The sequence below is a fragment of the Lissotriton vulgaris genome, chromosome 6 (assembly GCF_964263255.1).
Source record: "Lissotriton vulgaris chromosome 6, aLisVul1.2, whole genome shotgun sequence".
NCBI classification, from domain to species: domain Eukaryota; kingdom Metazoa; phylum Chordata; class Amphibia; order Caudata; family Salamandridae; genus Lissotriton; species Lissotriton vulgaris.
The window spans coordinates 1,895,279,502-1,895,290,733 of record NC_141694.1 but is presented as its reverse complement, the minus strand read 5'-3'; positions in this window follow the sequence as shown (position 1 = coordinate 1,895,290,733).

The following is an 11,232-nucleotide window of genomic DNA, read 5'->3' as shown; positions in this document are numbered from 1 at the left end:
CACGAGAATCCAGTGAGGGTCAGGATATGCCATCACCTGCCCCACTGGAGGTCAATAACATCGGACTATAGGGTACTACAGGTTGTACAAAGAGACTACTCCATCCTCTTTGTGGCTGCCCTTCCACCCATGCCACCCACTTACAAACAGATAATGTAGGACCATCATTCCTTACGGTATTATCATTCATTAAGAGGGATATAGAGAGGGTGCCAGCATTAGAAGTAGGTTGTGGTTGTTACTAATGCTACTTTGTGGTGCTCAAGAAGGACAACAGCCTTTGTCCCATACTAGACCTTCCCCTTCTAAATCTCTTCCTCATACAGGAGAAATCGAAAATGCTGATGCTCACTCAAGTTCTGTCCACCCTGGATCCGGGAGATTGGGTGGTAGTGTTGGATTTGCAGAATACATATTTTCACATCCTCATCAAGCCAGCCCACAGACGTTACCTGCGATTCAGGCTGGGCCATGAGCACTTTCAGTATGTCGTGCTTCGCTAAAGCTAAACCAGTGTCCCTTGGGTGTTCACAAAGGTGATGGCAGTGGTTGCAGCACACCTGTGGAGGCGTGGGGCTCCAGTCTTCCCCTAGGTCAACGATTGGCTGTTGAACATGGGCTTGCCACAGGTGGTCGTTTCCCACCTCCATACTATGGCGAACCTCCTTCACTCTCTGGGGTTCACTATCAACGTGTCAAAGTCCCATCTGACTCCCTCTCAGACTCTTACTTTCATCGGAGCTGTTCTCGACACTGTGCAGTTTCAGGCTTATCCTCCAAATGGAGATTTCAGGATATTCAGGCTATGATACTGATGTTCCAGTCTCCATCTTGGATTTCAGTGAGACAGAATCTAAGTCTGCTGGGCCTCCTAGCCTCCTGAATCCTGCTGGTAACATATGCAGGGTGGCATACTCGGGTTTCTTCAGAGGGACTTGAAGTTCTTATGGGCACAGCATCAGAAAAATCTCTCCAGCATGGTTCAGATCTCAGAGGGAACTGCAAAAGACGTTCAGTGGGGGCTAACAAATCACGATTGGATCATTGATGACCCCTCCCCATTCCCCAACCAGAGCTGACTGTAGTGACTAATGCATCATTCCGGGGCTGGGGCGGCCATCTAGGAGAGGTGGAGATCCGAGGACGCTGGTCTCCGGCGTAGTCTGGACACCACATAAACTTTTAGGAGGTTAGACGATTCACTTGGCATTGAAGGTCTTTCTACCCTACCTTAAGGGAAGGCTAGTGCAGGTGTTCACAGACAACAACACCACCATGTTGTACTGCAACAAGCAGGGTGGGTGTGGTTGTGGACCCTTTGTCAAGAGACACTGCATCTCTGGACATGGCTGGGACAACAGTGTATTTATCTTGTGGTTCAACACCTGGTAGGCTCTATGAACTCCAGGGCAGACAAACTCAGCCAAAAATGACTAGAGGACCACAAATGACATCTCCTTCCAGAAGTGGTGCAAGGCCTCTTCCAAGAGTGGGTGGAGCCAAAGTTAGATCTATTCACAATCACCAAGAATGTGAAATGTCAGCAGTACTTCAGCATAGAATTTCAAAGGCGACTCTTGCTCGGAGACACTTTTCATCTCAAGTGGAACTCCGGCCTCCCGTACGCCTTTCTGCCAGTACCATTCCTACCCAGAGACATCAATACGGTCAGGAATGATCAGGCCTTGTGGCTCCAGACTGGGCACAGAGAGTTTGGTATCTCGAGCAGTTGAGCTTGAGCATCAGTACTTTGCACAGATATTCTGCCACAGTAGAGTGGATGGTTCTGACCACTCTCCGCATTCATGCTCGGAGATTGAATAGTTACAGTTCATAGCCTATGACCTTCCTCCCGATGTCTGTGATGTTATTCTGGCTGCCGGGTGTCCCTCCTTCCTATCGGTATAGATGGGACAAGTTTGTAGCATGGTGAGAATCAAAAAGCTTTGACCCCCTATCTGCTCCACTTACTCAGGCCCTTTAATTTGTTCTTTCTTTCACCCAGCAGGGCTGTGCTGTGGGCACAGTTAGGGACCACCCTTCTGTAATGGCTGGATTTTCTGAGTAGGTGGGATCAGCCCCCAGGGGCCCCTCGAACCCAGCCAGAACGTACTCACCTTCCCTCCTCAGGACCACCTATCCAGGCACCTGGTACCTACCTGAGGATGGGGAACTCGCAATATACAAGCTCATATTATTAAGAACACCACTAAATCTATAGGGATACTAAGAATACTCACTGATTACTAGGGATATCCATACCCTACACCACACTTATTCACATCAGTTGGTCTCGCGGCCACCCTGACCCAGACCGTTCTACCCTAGGGCAGATATGACACACAATCCGGTGCGTCTACACACGGGCCTGCAGAACCCAATGCTCCCTTTTCCAAACTGTTCGCAATCCTGCGAAACTACACACTAGTTCGACTACCTAGTGCTCTCATTTACTCAAGCCACAATCCAGTGGGTGTCCACACTGGTCTCCCACCCAGTGTTCTCACTAACGCCGCATATCAACGACGACCAAATTCCTATGAACACCTATACATATATATATATATTGGGAAGTCTCTTCACTAAGGGTCTGCTACTACAATAATATTATGGGATGGTGTACTAACTTAGTCCCTTGGTTGCAAGTCTCCTCTCTCCCTCACTATTACTTACCTGATCAGGGGTAGCATCTGTTCAAACAGTAATACCTACCAGGAGTGATTAACCTCACTGTATGGGGATAAAGATATACACACTATGTGACTGAGTTATTTCTTGATTTAAGCGCTCCTACCCCCCTTTTTGATCCATCAGTGGCTCAACAGCAACTGGCTTGAAGCCAGGATAACTTTATCATAAAAGAACTCATGCACACTAATTCACTAATTAATGGGGTCATTTATTATTAGTACAATATAAACCTTTACACAGAACTGACAAAGACTATAGGTAGAACACACCGCTTGAAAGAGAAAAGATTAAACATAACAGGAACACTCCGCTGAAAGGGAAAAGATTAGACATAAAGTGTAAGTGTAGCTAATGTGATGAAAACAATATCACCTGATTAGTGTGAAGTCTTGTTCTAGCTGTCATCTGGGTTCCTCTCTCGTCTGTGCCTTGGCTCATCTCAGACTCTCTCTCTCTCCTGCACTCTTGGGTACACCTCTGCGCTGATCACTCTGTCTCTGGACTCCTCTCCCCCACACGAACTGTCTCCACCTTCCATCTTCAATCTTAATGGTTCCTGCCGCTCTGATCACCGTTCATTCCACTAGCTTATTCACTCTGTCTCTGCGCCAATGTCCAATTAACTCCATCTGCTCCCATAGGTTAGTCCACGATCTCTCCTCTGTCTCTTCTAAAAGGCATTACTTCAGACTCCAGCTATTCACACCTCCTCCTGATAAGCAACTGCTTCTGACTGCTTCCTTCAGTTCCAGCTCACTATTCAACTCAGCTCTTCTCCAGCTTGAACCCTCTCTGCTTGACTCCCTCTGCTCGACTCTCTGGCTGACTGACTCTCTGCTTGACTCCGCCTCTGCACTTCACTGATATAGAATGCTGTTTCCTCATGGAAAGTTCCAGCCATCAGCCTGCCGCCCACCAGGTCTCTGCATCACCTCGCATCAAGGACACACACCCAGCCGGCCGGCCTTTTGTTGTGTCTTCTACACAGAGAATAATACAGCCTACCGATAAGGGCTGGCCCAGACCGGTTCTCTCCAAGTGAAAAACAGCCTTAACTATAAACTTTGCCTTTGCCCTGAAAAGCCTCTCAGCTTCATCAAGATGGAGTCCCTCTAGCTCTAGGCCTGTAGGCCTGAAAGGGATGAAATGCTCCTTAGCTCTGTCAGAATACCTACATAAACCATACCAATGTGTCTAATATGTCAAAGCCAATAGGCAATAGACAGGTTAAAGTCAAGAATAAAGGCATATTAAGCAGCTATCCTCTTCTAGATCTGGAAAAAAGGGCTTAAAAGGGCCAACACAGGCTATGAATACCTATACTAGATGCGAGCAAGATTAATGATCTATATCACTGCTAAATAAAGCCAAAAACTCTGCCATTACACCTTCCCTATTTAAGTCACCTGTTGTTGCAAGATTCCTCAAAGGGCTGCAACGCATGTTTCCCGCCAGGCCATTCATTAAATCCCAGTAGGACTTGGCATGGTCCTTACTTTTCTGATGTGACCTCTTTTGAGCTGTTACTCAACTGCCCTCTTCAGTTATTTACTATCAGTATTCAGTCTCTGATGCCCAATACATCAGCTGGGAGGGTCAGCGAGTTGAAGGCTCTCTCGGTGACCCGCCCTACACTGCTTTGTATCTGCAAAACCTAGTCCTCCGGACACATGCCTCCTGTACCTTTATTTCCCCGCTTCAACCTTCTAAGGAAGAGGAGTGACTCCACAATATGGATCCAAAAAGAGCTTTGTCATTCTACCTTAATCGCAAAAAGTCCTCCTGGTGGATGACCTACTCTTCGTGGGGTGCGTTAGAGCCAAGAAAGAACAGGCTGTGCAGAAACGAACCATCTGCTATGAATTGGAGAAAAAGCAGCCATCTCAGGACTTGAGTGCTCATTCTACCAGAACCAAAGCTGTGACAACTGTGTTAGTCCGCAGAGTTCCAGTCCTGGACATCTGCCAGACTGCAACCTGGGCTTCACTGCACACGTTCAAGTAGCACTAAGGCCTGAGCAGTAAGGTCTGTCAGGTTGGGCATTTATCTTGTTTGGTCCTGCAGGTCTTTCTGGTCTAAGTTGGGTTAGCAGACCCACCTCAGGGAGGCATTGCTTAGGTATTTATTGTAAGGTAAGGAATCTGTAGCTAGAAGTCTCTATCAGATGAACATGTTACTTACCTTCAATAATGCCTTATTTGGTAGAGACTCTATCTAGCCTCATATTCCTTACTGACCCTCCCATCTTCCCTGCTCTGCAACCTGATTAATAAATGAGGGCTTCCCTTAAAGAGGGCCGAAGCAGTGATCTGCTTCATGGTGGCTCCGCTCTCCTGGATTGGAAAGTTGCGAAAATGAACTGGCGCCATAAAGGGACCATGCACATCAATTCTGGCATGGACGATGCTGATGCGGAAACAAATGACACCACCTAATGGCACAAAGGGATACTTCTAAAATATGTCTTGATCCAGTCTGATGCCTGGGGAAAATTCTTAGGTAAGGAATCTACGGCTAGATAGGCTTTACCAGATAAGGCATTACCAAAGATAATTAATTTGTTAGTTTTAAAACTATCATGCAATACATGGTGGAAAAACATACTCCCCTCACATTTTTGAAACAGTTGGTTCCTTATTTCCATTGATAAATGTGAGAAATTGGGTAGGTGATTTAGTGGGGTGTTACCCATGCTCAAGAAAAAGCCACAATTCTTTCAGGTGAACCATAAATGTTACTAAATTACCCAGAGCTTAACCCTCTGGTAGCTTGGCACAAAGCAGACAGGCTTAATAAACTTAGAAGCAATGTGTAAAGTATTAATGCAGCACACAAGCAATAACAAAGTGAAAACAAAACACAAGAAAGATAAATGAAATGTTAATAATTTATTTGGCACCAAAACAACAAAAATCCTGTCAGTGGAATCAAAGATATGCATTTTTAAAGATTTCAAGTAAGTAAAGGGCCTAAGAGCAGAAAGCATCACTCACGGGTATCTGGTCGTGTGAGACAGGGTGAAAGCCACATGTTTGGGGCCGTCTGCTATGGAGCATGGGATGGAAACAGGGATCAGGTCAGCCCCGCTGAAAGAGTTACCTTCTAAATCTAGCATGTAGAGCCGGTTTGCAATGGAGGGGGCTGCGAGGGGCAATCATTCATAGCATTTATAAAGCACACTACATACCCGTGAGGGTCACAAGGCGCTGGGGGGGGGGGGTGGGGGGGAGCTGCTACTGTTTGAAGAGCCAGTTCTTGAGAAGTCTTCTGAAGGTTAGGAGGTCTTCGGTCTGCCGTAGGCGGATGGGGAGGGCGTTCCATAGTCTTGGCCGTGAGGTGGGAGAATGATCTGCCGCCGGGGGTCACTCTTCGGATGAGGGGGACGGTGGCGAGGGCGTGGTCTGCGGAGCGGAGCTGACGGGTGGGGGTGTAGAGGCTCTGTCGGCTGAGTTGGAGGTACTCTGTACCGGTGTTGTGGCGTGCCTTGTGTGCATTGGTGAGGAGCTGGAAGGTTATTCTCTTGTTGATGGGGAGCCAGTGCAGGTCTCTCAAGTGGAGTGTGATGTGGCTGCAGCAAGGGATGTTGAGGATCATGCTTGCGGAGGCGTACTGGATGTGTTGGAGCTGTTTCAGGAGTTTGGCCGGGGCTCCTGCGTAGAGTGCGTTTCCGTAGTCCAGTCGACTGCTGGCGAGGGCCTGGGTGACCATCCTTCTAGTTTCGGTGGGGATCCACTTGAAGATCCTGTGAAGATGTCATACCTAGAATTCTTAAGCAATCTAGAGGTAATAAAAAAAGAATCCAAACAAACAAATTTCTGGTGGGGAGCTGAGAAGAACGTATAACCAGGAGTACCCATACCTTTAACATGGCCTACATCCAATAGACCAAATTCTTTGACTAATCCTCTCACAGCCTTATAGACCTTCTTTTTTTTACCTGGATACACTAGATCGCTGGTTATATCAAAGTGCCCCTCAAGGTGAATGTTGAAATCTCCACATAATACTAAAGGAGCAGGCCAATCAGCAAGTTCTATACTGAGGTGATTTAACATTTCTGGGTCATCTAGATTAGGACCGTAAATAGCGCAGATAGTCCATGACCTTCCTCCCTTACAAATTTCGCTTATCACCCATCTTCCATGTAGATCAGTTTTTACCCGTTTACAACTCCCTCTACCCCGTTTTTTCAAAATTGCTACACCTCTTGTAGTAGTCCCTTGCCATGTACAACCCACAATTACCAACCCTAGGTCATTGAGTCGTGGAGTCGTAGGTCGTGGAGAAGCGTGGCTCAATGGTTGGAGCGGCAGACCCTGATGCAGAGGTCTGCCCCGGGACCAGGGTTCAATTCCCCACTCGGCGGTTCTTGGACTCAATCTACTCGGACCTGATAATTCCCGCCTCAGTGCCTAGTCTAATCATGGGTCCCACTCTGTGACTCTGGACAATAGCTTGCTTAATCTCCACAACGGCCCCAGCAGCGCTTGGATGCCTGGCTTCACCTTGGGGGTGCCCAGGAGTGGACATCTCACAGGAAAGCCAGGAAGGGTTCCACAGCGGTAGGAATACAGCACTACGAGACCTCTGGGTAGAAGGCGCTATATAAATACAAACACATTTACATTTACATTTACATTGAGCCAGTGTCTATTGCTCCATGGTAAATGAGTTTCTTATAAACAGAGGAAATCAATCCTCTTTGCCTGAAGAATTTGTGCCGCTATTCCTCTTTTTTTTGTCATTAAGCCCACAAATGTTCCACGACAATACCCTCAAATTAACCATTGTCATAGACCAGGTAAATTCCTAGCTGTGATTCATAGCATACTTCCTTTTCTCTCAAAACAATAACACTGAACTCAGCATTACAAAAATATTTACTCGACAAATTACCAAGATTTATATTTACATTTAAAGCGCCTACTCTGCTCTTACTTGCCCCACATCCAACCCACCCAGAGTCCCACCATATTCCCTCCCTCAATCCACTCTTGCCCGCCCTGCCACCCACCCAAAAGAGGCAAAGGGGCTGAATAGTCCCTCTCGGTGATAGAAAGAGAAGCACAATGCGTCTCGCTGTTCGCACCCAAGTTCCTGACGGAAGAAAATTATAAACATAAGATAGAAAAGCCTCACTGAGCTAAAGTAATCAATACCAAAGAAGAGGGAAAAAAAAGGAAAGAAGGGATCCATGTGATTATTTTTACATTGACATTTCACTAGATAGAAGCCAAAAACTCTTTAGCACTACTCTCTGAGATTAAATAATGCGTTTTCTCCTTGTATATTATCTTAAGCTTGGATTAAGAAGGTATGCATGTGCGCCTTTAGCCTGAAAGAGGGGCATAAGCTACTGAAGTTGCCATCTCTCTTGACAATAGTCAGGCCGAACAAAAAATTCAAACCCGTTCCCCCTTCGCTTGCGATCAGGCCTGGCTAAATCATACAATGCTTCATGTGCAAGAAAGTTATTCAAGCATATTAATATAGCTCTTGGCTTATCATTTGCAGTCCCTCTAATGTTCTTCTGTTGGAAAGGAAATCGATGAGCCCTTTGCACTTCTGTATCCCACTGCCACTGAGTTAGTTCAGGAAAGGCTTCTGTGAACAATTCTGTAATATATTGGCGTACATTACTTCCCTCGCACCCTTCTGGAATGCCCAAGACTCGCAAATTATTTCTCTTAGACCTATTTTCTAAATCAACTAACTTCCAGTTAATGTCTTCACGTAAAGTCTCTAAGGATGCGATCTGAGGTTTATGATGAACCATTTGGTCTTCAATTGCAAAGATTCTTCCTTCTGCTTCTACTAACCTAGATACCGTCTCATTACACGTTTTGACCACTCAACGGACAGCATTTTGTAATCTACGAACTGCTCCTTGCGTTCGCAAATTCTCCGTTTTTGTCTCTTCACAATGCTCTAATATTACTTGATAAAAGGTGTTTAGTGTGATTTCAGAATCCTGATGTTTCTCTATATACTCCTTAGCAGGTATGCCATAGTGGGCCAATGTTGGCGAGCCTTGATTTACAGTTCCTTCTCTATTTTCAGGAATAGACCTTTGGTTACCCTCTGCAATTTTACGCACAGTGCTCTCCTCGGAGCCCCACTCTGCGCCCCTTGATGGTGTGGTGTCCTCATCCTCATCCTCTAGCTGGACGGAGCTTGTTACGCTAGTCAAGCTTCTGTCATCCCTCCAATCCCCTTCCAGACTCTCAGTCTCCAATGCATTCGATAAGTTCGACATGGAGTAAAAATTACCAGCAGAATCAATAGACTTGTTATCTCCAATTACTTTATGCAAGACATTAGATCCTGCCAGCGTACCCCCTTCGTTGATTACAGTCGCGCCTCCATCTTCTCCCAAAATTTCTGAATTAATCTGCCCTCCAGGAGCTGAGGATGATGATACTGGAGGTTCCGGTAATACCTTTTCTAAAACCTGAATTAATGACAGGTCTCCTCCAAATTGTACTACTGGTATTACACCTCCCCTTTAAATTTCCGAAATCACACCAAACACAGTCACATCAGAAATCATGTCCCCCTTAAAGCTCTGGAGGTTATTCAAAACATCTACAGGTTGTTTCCTACCTATAAGTAGATTTTTTTTCTTAAACATTCCAGGAATTTTGGGCGTACCGCTGGCAGCACCAGCCTCACTTGATTTCCCTGTTGATGTCACAGAGACAGAGTTAACCGGAGCCATAACAGTGTCGCTAGTAAGCATGGGCGAATTTTGCGGATCTCGCGTTCGCGGATTTTGCGGATTTGCGAACTCGCAATCCGCAAAATCCGCGAATTCTCGCGAATTTGCGGATTTTTTTTATGTTCGCACGGGTTTCTGCAAGTTCGCGAGGGTTTTGTACAATTTCGCAAATTGCGAAATTGTACAAAACGCGTGCGAACTTGCAGCAACCCGTGTGAACACAATAATATGAAGAGAAAGAAGCTCCTGGTCACAGGAACAGCACGGGGATTGCGCTCATGAAAGTCAAGGATGCAAAGGCCTCTACCCAGCATCACAGCTGACTTTCCACGGTAGATTTGGGAAGAGGCACACCTGTCCAGCCTCGAAGACGCTCATGATTGTTTTTGGGCTAATGAATGAGTCACTGACTTTGAGCATCAACTAGTTCGAGCGACCATGTGTGTGTTACTATGCAATCGCCCCGAAGGGCGCAGGGGTCCCTTGAGTGAGCTGTCCATCATAGTGGGTGAATGGCGGGAAGACGGTGCAAACCGCGAGTGTGTGCGCCGGGCCAAACGTGCGGGGCTTCCATGCGAGTTCACATGCCTCTTGTGTGCATAAAAGGTCAGAGAAAGATCAGTTCAGCAGCCTGGCCTGTTGTAACTATTTTAGGATGGCGCCGGCAAGCTGCCAGCACCATCCTAAAATAGTTACTAAGTTAGCTTCAACAGGAAGCTCTAATAGATAAAATCGAGCACCTGCTTTATTTTATCTATTAGAGCTTCTTGTTGAAGCTAACTTAGCACACTAAAATAGTTACAACAGGCCAGGCTTCAAGTTTTTAACTTTTGCCCCCGGAAAAATCCGCCGCTCGCGGATTTGCGGATTTTCGGTAAATTCGCGGGAGTTCGCGGATTGCGAATTTACCGAAAATCCGCAAAATCCGCGAGCGTAACGGATTTTCCGCCCATGCTTAGTCGCTAGCCTCCAGATTCATGCTGCTCTCCGATAATGCCGGCGTTTCAGGCACATCCTCCCTAAAATAAATTCTGATCACAACCCTATTATGTTAGAGCTAGATTTGGAACTAACTGGTACTCCTAGAGGAAGCTCATGGACGTTGAACGTAAACTATTAGCTGATCCACTTTATATTGAGTATATGGAAAAGTGGATTACTGAATTTCTGTAATTTAATCGTGGTTCTACATCAGTACAGATGGTTTGGGATGCTTTTATGTCGGGGGTACGCGGGGAGACGTTGTCTTATTCAATAAACAATCAAAGGAAATCTTGAGACCAGTTAGCAGCCCAGTTAAAAAAATTACAGTAAGTGGAATTTAAGCTTGTAACAGCTATTAGGCTTTCTCAAGATGCGGAGCAGATAATGTCGGAACTGGCTATACACAAGTCAAAGCTTTATGAGAACTTTGCAGGCAAATTAGCGGCACAGATAGCTGTTCTTCGAGCACAAGTGTATGAGGTGGGGGAAAATGCAGGCCGGATACTAGCCAAAAAGATCCGACAAAAAGAGGTTAGTAAATGTATTGATAGCATTCAGTATGAGGCAGGACAAAGTCATGAAAAACCTGAACAGATTCTGGAGGGTTTTAGACAATATTATAGTTAACTATATAAGGACTAAGTAATATCCTATTCATCAGATTGTTTTTTGAATTTTAATGCTAGCATGGCTATCTCTAAAATAACTTTAGATCAGGCTGCAACGTTAGAGAAAGATATACCTTGGGAGGAAACGGACCTGCTATTCTTTCCCTTGCATTAGGAAAGGCCTTGGGTCCGGATGGTATTCCGTTAGAATTTTATAGAATATTTCGACAT